Source organism: Bombus fervidus, chromosome 7 (genome assembly GCF_041682495.2).
Source record: "Bombus fervidus isolate BK054 chromosome 7, iyBomFerv1, whole genome shotgun sequence".
Lineage (NCBI taxonomy): Eukaryota > Metazoa > Arthropoda > Insecta > Hymenoptera > Apidae > Bombus > Bombus fervidus.
In genome coordinates this window covers 9,856,175-9,868,453 of record NC_091523.1, presented here as the reverse complement: position 1 = coordinate 9,868,453, position 12,279 = coordinate 9,856,175, and the positions used below count along the sequence as shown (strand labels likewise).

The 12,279-nt window shown below is 34.0% G+C and overlaps 1 protein-coding gene across 2 annotated transcripts in view; it reads left to right on the top strand.

Moving 5' to 3' along the window:
* The window catches only part of Kank (KN motif and ankyrin repeat domain-containing protein 2 kank), a 59,829-nt gene that overhangs the window by 940 nt on the left and 46,610 nt on the right, over positions 1–12,279 (top strand). The window lies entirely within an intron of this gene.

Sequence of the window (12,279 nt, the reverse complement as noted above, 5' to 3'; positions counted from 1 at the left end):
TTTATTGCAAGATCGTGGTATAGAGGTGCCAATTGCGATCGGTCAGGCGCCACGAATCAGAAAGGTGACTTTCTGTCTGTCGTTGATAATTAGTAAAGTAAACGATATTCGAAGGACAATGACGCGAATAAGCGTGGGACATATTAAAATTCATCGTGTCGCATCTCGTAACTCCCATGTAGACGACATAAATTTAGTACAGAGTGAAACTGGCAATTAGTAGGTAATTAGTCGATGCGAAAACAGAGCAACGGAAGATAAACACGTACTAAGAGGATGTTCGATGTACGATTAATTGATTTGTCTGATGATTGAACGTCCACTCGTTATCCATTGATCGTATTCACCAGCGATTCGAAGCATACAGGGTTCGACGATGCATTCATTAAAGAGTCTTCTACGTATAGATTGCGTCAATATATTAGTTTATTGAGAATAATTATTTCATGCGTGCCGTATACACGTTTTACGTGCCACAACAATGAAGTCAATAACCTGGGCTACGATCTCGAAGTCGTAAATCCGCGATAAAATTCTGATAGCGGTGAACTATGACGTGTCTGCATTAAATCAATAGAAAACACGATGTTTCGTATTATACACTACGTCTCATAATCATGAAACTAGTCTAAAATTTTCAGTCTCATACAGGTACAAGGTATAAGGTACGGTATGACAAAATTTCATTAGAAACATATTCGATAAAATAGACAAAATTTAGACGGTTTTATACTTATGAGACGCAATGAACGATTAAATTGATATCGATAGAATTAATAGGACATACAAGAAGAGCAATTCTCTAATGTTTAGAAAAATAATAATATAATATTTAACTAATTTTTCAATTTAATTTTTGTTTAATTCAATTTGAAAAATTATTATATGAAGTTCTTTCTAATATTGTATTCTTTCTATAATTGTAGATAGACACGTTTGTATACTCTATAGGAAGCAAGTTTTTGTATACTTTTAGCTCGACTAGAGAATACCGATTTGTAGGAAATGATAATTTCTTTCGAATTTAAATGGTGATACAACTCGACGCTTTTTATCGGTTGCTCAAACTACACCTACATCGCCGTCTACAATTTACATATCGCGTTCCGCTATTTCTTCGTGTTTACGAGCGATCCGATCGCTGCTTACATTCCGCACGCGCATAATCTCGTGCTCGTGGAAACAAGTGGACTTCGGTTACGTGGAAATACGTACGACGATAACACATGTTGCCTTTTGTCGCTACTGCCTGGATCGAATGTTACCGATTGCGACCTGCAGATTTTTTTCAATTCATTCTCGAGGTAATATAAAGCAGCACATTCGTGAAATTATTTGAAAATGACTAAACGAGTTAGTGGACGAGTTTATCCAGTTTGTTAAAGTATATGTTGATAGTTTATTTATTTCTTTATTTGTTTCTCCGGACAAGGTTTTATTTAACAAAAAATCTTTTCGAAACAATTCACGTGAATAAGTTTATTTCATTTGTTAGAGTACGAGCTATCAGACTATCTAGCTTTTTATTTATTTTTTCAAACGTAGATTCATTTACTAATAAGCAGAAAAGATCAGCTCTATGATAATAGATATTAAATAATGGAAATAGACAATTTTGCAAGTGACGCCCAAGACAACGCCTCCTGCGACATTTTCATCACCTAAATACAAAATGCAAAACATTCTAATGCGCGAATTGAATATTATACACACAGTGTTTGTTTCATCTTTCAAATATGGTACATCCTGTTGAATAGATTAATTGCTTGAAAATATGAAATATGAAGTGTGATGGTTAATTTAGAAAAGATAGGCGCAAAATACACTGTGCTAAATAGATACGAGATTATCTGTTTGAACGACAGTCACTTGATGAACTATCGAGGATATAAGGCCAATTAAATATTTGATGACAGTCGTATTACGTTGCATACGGACAATTTTATTTACATATTTAAACAAAGGAATTTCTATAAGTTAATATCCTATATGACACGATGCACTGTCATAAAATAAATACTCTAACTCAGGAATCGAGAAAAATGTTCGCACCCATGCGATCGATAAATTAGTCACGTTTCCATTCAAACGTGCCAATTTCTTAAATACACAGCGACAAATGTTCACGAATATTTTTAGAGAGATTTTACGTCAGAAAGCACCCAACTGTGTATTACAATTAGAATTATAAAATGATGTTATAAATTTCTTTAGGAATACAATCTACAAATTGACGTGTAGCTTATATTAAAGTATACCACATCTTAGTTTATTACGACAAATATTAATTGACTATGAGTTTCGTTTTTGTTGGTTTTCTCAAAGTACTGAAAAGTGGAGCTGCCTCCTCGTTGCAACTGCCTCTTCGATTCTGTATACTTCTAACAAAAATTTGCCTACTAGTAAATTTCCTAGCGAACCAAAGAGAAACTTGTGCTTTAAGTTGAATCTTCCCTTTTATAAACTGATTTTCTATTGCTCCAAAAGTTGGCCGATATTGCCACGTTTCAACGATTACCACAGTTGCTCGAAACATCGATTATTTACGATTTCCTCGCGCTCTTGCGAATTGACACGTCGCAAAGTTTCTTTAAATCCAATGACAGATGCGATATTTATAATCCAGCCGGCAAAGAGTCGGTCCTCATCTCGTAACTTATCAAGATCCGCGGCTTTTCTGTCGATACATATAAGGATACCTGTTGGCATCGCAACAAACCCTCTCAAGTATATATTTCTTCTTCTGTTCTCTTCTCTTTGCTGGCCAGTTATATCCCGAAGCGTGCACGATCTCTAAGTGCGTGCAATTAACGCTGCAAATACCAAGTTATCTCTGATAATCCTCCAACGATTACCCAAGCATTAGGCTGCCATTAACGTATAAATCATATTGTATACACATCGTTTAAGCGTTCCTCTAGTAAAGAGAGTTATTAACCCCTGTGTACAGTCGCGTACTTATTCTCCTCCTCTTGATTGAGTGTGTCGCTTTTGACATGTGCCATGGTAACGAATAGAAAACGATTCGATCTGTTACGTGACTCGTTGAAACGGGTGAAAGTTCATCGACGCCTTCTACGCTCTTCTCCGATCGTCTTTGCCATAAAACGAACTTCGTTTTCGTAAAGAAGGTTTTACGTAAATCTAGAGTAAGGTTTTTCATGTTTTTACGAATTTTAAGTAATTACGGTATTGTTTCTTTCGGCAAGTAATTATGTTTGGAAAGTTTGGTAATTAGAGAGAAGAAATTAGTAGACATTTTTGAATTATCCTTCCTACACTCTTTTTATTTTATTCGCACGTAGAATTTGTGTCGTGCAAATTATGTTCCTAGTAAAACCGTCTATAACTGGAATTGGAGTATTCGTAATTAGAATTGGAGTTATGAACAGTTTAAAATGATAAGAGCTAGAAACTATACGGTCTTATATTATACATACATATGTATATGTACGTGTAGTCCATTAGAGTGTAGTTAAGTATTTTTAAAGTTTTTTGTACCTTTTTTTACATTCATTTATGCATAGAATTTGCATCGTGCAAATCATATTCGTATTCAGCTAATGTATATTCAAGCTTGGAATTAGGACATTTGTAAATAGAATTGAAATTGCTTGATTCAGTATTAAAAATCAGAGTCAATTTACCTTCATGAAGATACATATTTAAACACTCAGGTACAGGTAGACTCTCTATTAATAGACAGATTATTTGATGAAGGATTTTACGCTTATTCTACGCTGGTGTATATACACAAGTGAACTTTTATATTAATTCGTGGACTTAGAGCATCGAGAGAAGAATCCTTATTCCGGTTCTTTGACGTTGTTCGAACATGTGCGTCTAAAAGCATCGTCGTTGCACATGTGCAGCCTTACGTAACTATTTGTAATACTCGTTTTGTTTGACTTGGACAAAGGAGGGTATTTAGCACATGCACGTTCTAGTCACTTCTATGCTAATCCGTATGCATTTTATCTGGGACGTGAATTGGCATGACGCTAACACTTTTGCTGTCGAACAGTAGCTAATATATTATGCTACCAACAGTTAATACCAACGACGATATATCATATTTAATCAGAGTATGAGCCACATACAAGTCAAACTGATCAATTTATTGATCATTCGAACTAATTAGTTTAGTTGTTGAGTGACTCGTAATATATTAAAAACACAATTACTAACGAGTCGATAAGCCCACAACTAAAACTGATGAACCCTTTTTCTGACAAATTAGAAACTGGTTATATGTATTTTAGTTTCCAAAATATTGGGTTAATCAATCTAACTTCTGACTAGTTTATAATGCAGTGAAATACAGTGAAATATACTGAAAACACTATCGGTAATCATATCTCAAAAGATAAATTAAAATGACTAGCTAAAAAGTAGCAACTTACTTGCGATCCAAGAATTTTTATTCTCGAATCTCATTCTTGTTTTAAGAAGCAAAATTTTTAATGTTTCAAAAAGAGCTGTGACATACATCTGAAATGAGGAATCAAGCAGCGATTCTTTCATACTTTCTTCAAATTTATGTAAGAAATTTGTTAACGATAAAAGACCACATTTGAGTCTAAAATAATTCAAAAGAACCATTTCGTACGAAAGCTGTAGCAAGAAAGAAAAGCTTTTCAGATGTATCACCAGGAAAGGATATAATTTTACAATATAATAACAAGGGAAGAAGTAGTAAGCATGAATTATATGTAAGAACAATTAGACTGAAATGGTAAAACCGTTTATATGATCAAAACTCGGCGCAAAATTAATTGTATACTGAAGTAAGGAACAAACGAAAGGGCGTTTCTCTGTTGTAATTCAAGCGAACGTATTTCGAATACAGCAAATTCTCTGTTAATTACACCGTCTGCAAGATTAAACAAATAAATTACCAGTCGAGACAGCGGGCTGCTGGCTTTGCAACCGCTTTCAAGTGTATCTCAACTTATTCATTACCTTTCATCGACCGTCCGTTCAGGCAAACGGAATCCTTATTTGGCGGAGACTTCGTTCCGAAGCTCGTTAAAGCGACCGTAGAAAGTTCATCGAAAGCAACGACGAACCGAGGCAAACCAACGTGAAGGGATTGGCCACGTTATCGATAACTCTCCAGCAATTTTCCAGGCTGGCCCAGTGACATTTTAACTTCTTGCTGCGATCATTTTCCAGAATTCCACGTTTGCTTGTTCCCACGAATCTCACATGCGTGCACATAGCTATTTCCAGATTTAACCTGTAATTGGTATAATAATGAATTCGATGGAAATTGGTATTTCTGTGTGAATAGAAAGATATCTCAACTATTCCAGTACCATAAAGTGCAATGGTACTCTAACGAGATCTTAGATATTTTTATTTATGTGACGTGTGTAATTTGCAAGATATCCTTTGCGTTTTTGTGTATTGGTATTTATTAACGATTGCAAGTTTTGTAGCTCTTAAATACGATATGATTGAAATTTATAATAATAGGAATTCGCTGATTTTTCTCGCTATAATTTTTCATTCGTATAATCGAAGCTCACAGTCAAATAAGTAGATTCACAATGGGCGCGAGTTTATCTAGTCGAACGTTAACTAAAATTTCGTTCCAGTAAATGAATTTACAGCGTGATGTGATCAATAGACTGTGAATATCTGTACAAATACGAGCACTATGCTTTGGATATTTTTGCACATTATGCGTCTTCTATATAAAAAAGAGTAAAATAAAATGACATAAAAATTTGTAGCATAGTTATTGCTGGAGTAATAAAGTAATAATATCTATGAACTTTTGAGAGTTTTCCGTGAAATCTTGCGAAAACTTGATCACTTGACCAAATGACTACCATACTATATCGATAGGAACTAACATAAGTAGGAGATTTCTCATAGAACCGTAAGGATAAGTACGCACAAGAACGCTTCATGACATTTCACGGAAACGAGATCGACTTTCCTAGCTGAAATCGTAAAACGATCCGATCTCCTGACTGTAGCAGTTTCATTCGATGAAAAGCGAGTTTCACGTGGCATTGTTCGTTCGTATTTGCTCAAGCCCTGCTTAAAGGGGTGGTTCATTGTTTGCTGAAATGAATACATAATTCTGCGGAATTTTCCCAAGATTCAGCAATTCGTTTTATTCGTCATAGACTTATTTGGATAACAGTTCCCTCTATCTATTATTATCTATTATTATCATGTTATGATCGAGATAATTAATTAGCTTTTTATTTTTAGTTATCCATAAATAGTTTTATTTTACAAGTTCTTTATATTAGTACTCTCTCCATTGTCACAATTATTCTCATATTTGAGTTATAATTGGTTACTTTTCTACTTGACACGTTAATACCTATGTTGTAGTCATTTATTAATTAAATACATTTATATTTATTCATCCATTCATGCATTGTAATTGTTGGATACAATCAATCTATGCTGCCATCAAATCATAAACGTAAAACCTAGTGTAATTGTTTTATATGTATATATTAATCACATATATTAATTATATTATTATATATAATTATATATTAAAATTATATTTGATTATATTGTTGTTATTATTATATATAATCAATATATTTTAGCGAATATGAATGTATAATGTTATGTGTTTTATCAAGTTTATTCCACTATGTTCTTACAAGTTTATTCAGTCGGTATAGTTTTGCAGACACGCCTAACGACCTTGACATTATTTCCTCAGTCAGTAGTAAGAATAAGTACGATGTTAATAATCGTCAGGCAGGCTGGCGCGGCAGCGTTGCGCTTTTGATAGCTATGGGAATAACTCGTGGTATACGGTGCGTATAACGTCGTCATCGAGCAAACGTAATCGCCTTGAAATACGCTCAGCGAATATATAATCCGCTTGCGGCTACATCGTTATTCGCGAGATGCGCATTCATTCTTAATTAACCGAACGTTACGTTTGCCGCTCGATCGCAGTCAGATGCCAACAGTGACGCTGTTCGATTGAAACAAACGAGGAATTTTTCTATCTTTTACACGAGTTACGTGAGGTTCTTTGAATAAAATTATAGGAAGCCTTAAGACAAAATTTCAGACTACGGGTATTTCTTGTTAGCTTCTTTGAAGTGGGACGTTTATATCTTTGATGAAGTAGAGTTTAGTATGCAGAATGATTTAAAAAATGTGACACAACGCGTTTGTGGAAAATTGACGAAAAGAGGCATACATTTTGGAATATGTTACGATAAATCGTCGTTTCTTCTTTTTGCGAGATAAATTTTAATAAACTAAATGATTAAAAAAATTTGCCACAACGTGTTTTTGAGAAGGTTAAAAAATGGAAAATTTATTTGTTAAATGTCTGGAATTAAAGAGACCTATAAAACGTATAAAAAAGGAAATTAAGCAAAAATTAGCAGGGGAAAAAATTAAAAATTTAATATTTTGCGAATTTGATTGAATATTAAATCTCATTCCACCTGTTTCATATCGCCTCTGGGCTCATTAAAAGAGAAATATGAATCACGTTTCATGTACAATTTGTAGCTTGCGATGGTTTATTAGTATACTGAGGTAAAATTAAGCAAACATGTTCTCATATAATTTGAACGATAAGTGAAAAGGATATCTACGCAAACATTGCTTATTTGACTCGATAAAGAATTTTCTATATGCAAATTTTAAATCATTTCTTTTCTTTATTTAATTCATTCAGCGCTATTTATAATCAATTTTTCTGTAGGGAATTTAAAATCATAAATAAATATCGTAGACATTTTATTTCGCAACAAAGAATCTAACAAATGATAATGGATTTTATAACACGCGTATTTACATATTTACTAAAATTGTCACTTCATAGAACGCACAAAATAATATTTTTAAATAACGTCGGTTCAGAGTGAAATTCCTTACGATTACGGAAATGAATCTTTCGAAATGATCCGGAAAAAGAACAAATTTCTCCTGTCGTATTACCTCATGCCACACCATCCTCGGAGAAAATGTAAACTTTTATTTCGCAAAGTAGTCGCAAGACATGCGACTGCTTTTACTTGTATCATCGGAAAACTGTCGGATGCGTTTCTCGTGTTCGTTTTGCTTAACAAACAAAAAAAGCGGATTGATGTGTGTACTCTACGCTGCAAAACCTAAAACTGTAAAGTTATCTCGTCGATGTAGCATCGATGGAAGTGCATCGCCGAAACGTTAAATCAATAATCCATTTATCAAAACTTCGTTTTCTCTAATCTTCGAAAACTTATTTCTCGAAAATTGTTAGTAAAAAAAGGTTTGCAAAAAGCTTGAAAACCTTGGAATCAAATTAAACATTGCCTTGACCTACTTTACGGAGATTTACCCAACAATAATACATATTTCGATGATTCTCCCTGATATTTTATTCGAGACCCGATATTTTCACGTATTTCATTACAATCATTTTTTCCTGTGGAATATTCAACGAGCTTTCTGTTTTTTTTTAAATGTTGCCAGGTTGGTACACGTTGTGTGAAAACAAGAACAGAGTTGAAAGTAGGAAAATCATTGAATCGAGAATTAACTATAGAATCATGGTAGATAATAAATCAGATGAAATAAATTATAGTTCGCTTAGTTGGCTCTTTCGGCCGAGTTTTTGTCCTCGTTGGGCTCGTGCTTGGTAATTATTCGAATGACCGATAATCGTGCCCGGTCAGCATGTTGATGCACTCCCGGTATGCGATCTTTTCATTAAATTAGCAACACTCGTGAGCGCGTGCCGCATTACGAATTAGCTTGTGGCTTTTCCGCTGTGGAGATTAAACCGGATATAATGGGAAAAAAGGAAATAATGGTAATTATGTATCGAAAAATTATATATCCGAATAATTATATGAAAAAGAGAAGATACAGAGCCAAAGCTGTTCAATACTTTGCTATATAACACACGTTTGTGAAAAATTCATGAGTTTCTTTGAATTTGTACTCTTTTCTAGCACAATATCGAGTTTCAGTTTCATAATACATTGTGACAAAATTTACTTTTCTTTTCAAATCTTTATTTTTATAATATTGTGTATCTTACCTTTGTCTGAGAGTTTAACGTGCTACTTTGTTTAATACGACAAACGAAAGCAAAGTAAAAATATGAACAGCGTTTATTGCGTGAAATATAGAATATAAAATACAATTAAATATTAAATGATCTATCCTCTTAAATCTACCTACGTATATCTCAACGATACCAGTTGAAAAAAGAGAACTGCTTTCTCGATATTTACCTAACATAGATATTCGATTACGTAACTTCGGATTCTGAATGAAATTCTTCCTCCGAGCTAATTAGCAGTCCACCAAATAATACAGAAGAATTTCATTCTATTAACGCTGAAGAAGTAATGCATACAAATGTTTCGTAATTATAAAAAAATAATTTCATACGAAAAATGTCATATCCCAGCGTAAATACAATTAAATTTAGTAATATCTTGTTTCAAACGTGAAATCTGAAAACGTGAAAATTATCCTGACCTATGCAACGACGAAATAGCGTGAAAAAAAAGAGAACGTGTCTTACGACATGAAGGTATGTCATTATTATTAGTCATTATGTAAGACGACAATGACAGTGACGCAAGGAGCGTCAAAATAGATTCGATTATCTTATCTTAGGAAATATAGGAAGAGTATACAACGATGATAAGTTCAGTGTGAAGTGTGAATAAGTCGAGTTTACCTGGGTTAAGATAGCTTTTATCGCCAGATGGCTATAACTATTTATACGCAGAGACAAGACCCGTTTATTACCATAAACATTCGCGAAGCATGACTAGCTAAGTTAAAGCGCGAAACAGCGAAGCTCATGAGAGAAACTTGCATAAATCATCGATCGTCTGTGCATTGTGTATAACGTAGACGACCGTAATTTATTTTGCGTGTTGGATCAACGATCGATGGATCCGGTATGGTGCAGTAGCTGACGAGTCATCGAGTCATCATTAATATTGGTGAAATCAAAAGATTCATGTTGACGAAGTAGGCGAACTTTAGATTGATCTTCTTTAGTAATCAAATATAATAAATTAAAATCAGATGTAATTAAAGTTTGAAAAGTGTCAACATCAATGTTATCGCAGTTATAATCCTTTCTGCGCGATTTGCTAAATGATAAAGGTACAATTTCATAGAAATAGATAAAAACAAATGTTGAAAAAAATCGCTCCACCCGGGAAGCTTAAACTCATCGACAGGATAACGAATCTTAAATTGCAGCGTTCGTTGTACCCTGTAAATTGTAACAATAACGATGGCACGGATGGTTAAACAAAAAAATAATACAATAGATATTGGAAATTGGGAAATGATTATTGACGGACGAGAGATTCACGAAATTTCTCTTGGCATTAAAAATTAACTTCAATCGCGATTCAATGATCTTACTCGTTAATTTTTTGACACGCGTTCAGCCATACCAGTGTTTTAAATCACGGTTCTGAAAAATAATTGAATAACTCGAACTTGGCTGATATTTAGCTTCGTTAGGATAGAATTTATATATCTTTTGATCGAAAAAATTAAAACAGTATGTCACAGCATGTTTGAGAAATAGGAAAGAAATAGTAAAGAAAACTTGGTATCTAGGAGCTTTATTTCGATTATTTTCTATACAATTACAGCCATATTTTTATCTTTCGAAAATTTACGTATATATTTTTCAAATATATTACATCATCTTCAAAATTAAATACCTAGAGGCTAAACCGCGAAGAAAAATTTATGGAATTTCCTTCCTCATTTTTGCGTATTGTAATCATCCATAAAATTGCTATAAAAAAATCCGTAAAATTAGATTCAACGAAATATGCCATGCGTTCAGATGAATTTCGGAATGTAATTATAACGGAATATATCAATCTCGTTCTCTTATTACTTTAAAATCACCTGATTTTATATTCAGTTGATTTAAAATTCAGATTCGTACAGTTCATCAAATACACCGTGAACATTTCGAAAAACCGGGTGAATTTTAAATGGATTCATAAAACTCGCTGACTTGATATTCCCACGCAACGTATGAAACGTATTAATTCAAAAAGTATACCACGATGCTCGATATGTACGCTCAAAAACTAACCGTTTCTTTTAGCTGAATCCGAATCTGACCTCGGGTGAATCTCGGTTTCCTTGTTCAACGACAGAAATATAAATCACCGTTTTAATTGGAGAACCGTTTCTTCCCGACACAATGCAACTCCGAGCGCATTCAACAAGCTGAATGCACCTTTTAACACCAGCTTTGTTATTGTAATTCAGGAACCTGATCGCTGATAAACGAAACATAAAAGAGAATATGTCAAGGAAAAAGAAAATATCTATTATCCCATAACGATGCCAGGCGAAGTAATCTTACTAGGGTCTTTGAATTTTTATATTCCAATCTCTCTTTTGTTCCAACAGTCAGAAAGACCTGGAATATTTTATGGGAAACTGTAGCATGAAATTGGAGCAAAAATTCATCCGTAACAAGAACAATTTTCTCGTATTTTTTTCACACTTGAACAACTTTTTAACGATAAAAGTATTCCGGGAAGTAAAGAACAAAAGAGGATTGAATTAATACAGAGCGTAATATTTGAAAGAATATTCTTCGAACTCTCATTTGCCTTATTCGTGGAAGCTTGTGATTTTCTACTTTCAAAGTCTCTATAAAACTACCATTATTTTCATAAACGTGTTATTACAGAGACACGCGAAATACCCGGTGCATAACGTTGCATGCACGACGTTACATCGTGAAATATTTCGTTCATAGATACAAACGATAGAACGAGCTCCATTTCCCGCCCCCGATCACTGTCAAAGATAACATAAATCACCTAGATAAATCAATTAGAAGAACTTTGAATGTCTGCTCGTTTAAAACGAGTACAATCCACACTGGACTCGTGCATGTCAAACGCAAGACGCATGGAGCATTCTGGCTGCGCTTTTTAATGCCTCGTTCGGTATAACAACCAGGAAACAATTCCATATTCCGGTCTTGGGACGTATTCATGATCGCCCGTGGCAATGAAAAAAGCACAAAAACTCAAGCGGGAATAACCGCGATGCTTGGGTGGAGCGAATAGAAAAGGGCATAAGAGATAACGACGCGTAACAAGAACGTTAAAGTTGGGAGAAAAGGTGGGGAATGAGCGAAGGTAAAAGGAATGGAAAAAACATTGGATCGTTAAAGTCGAAGATAAAGAAATTCATAGAAAAGGGAGAGTGCGGGAAAAAAGCGAGACTTTTTTCTAGACAAGGAAGAAAAAAGAATAAACGTTATAACATAAA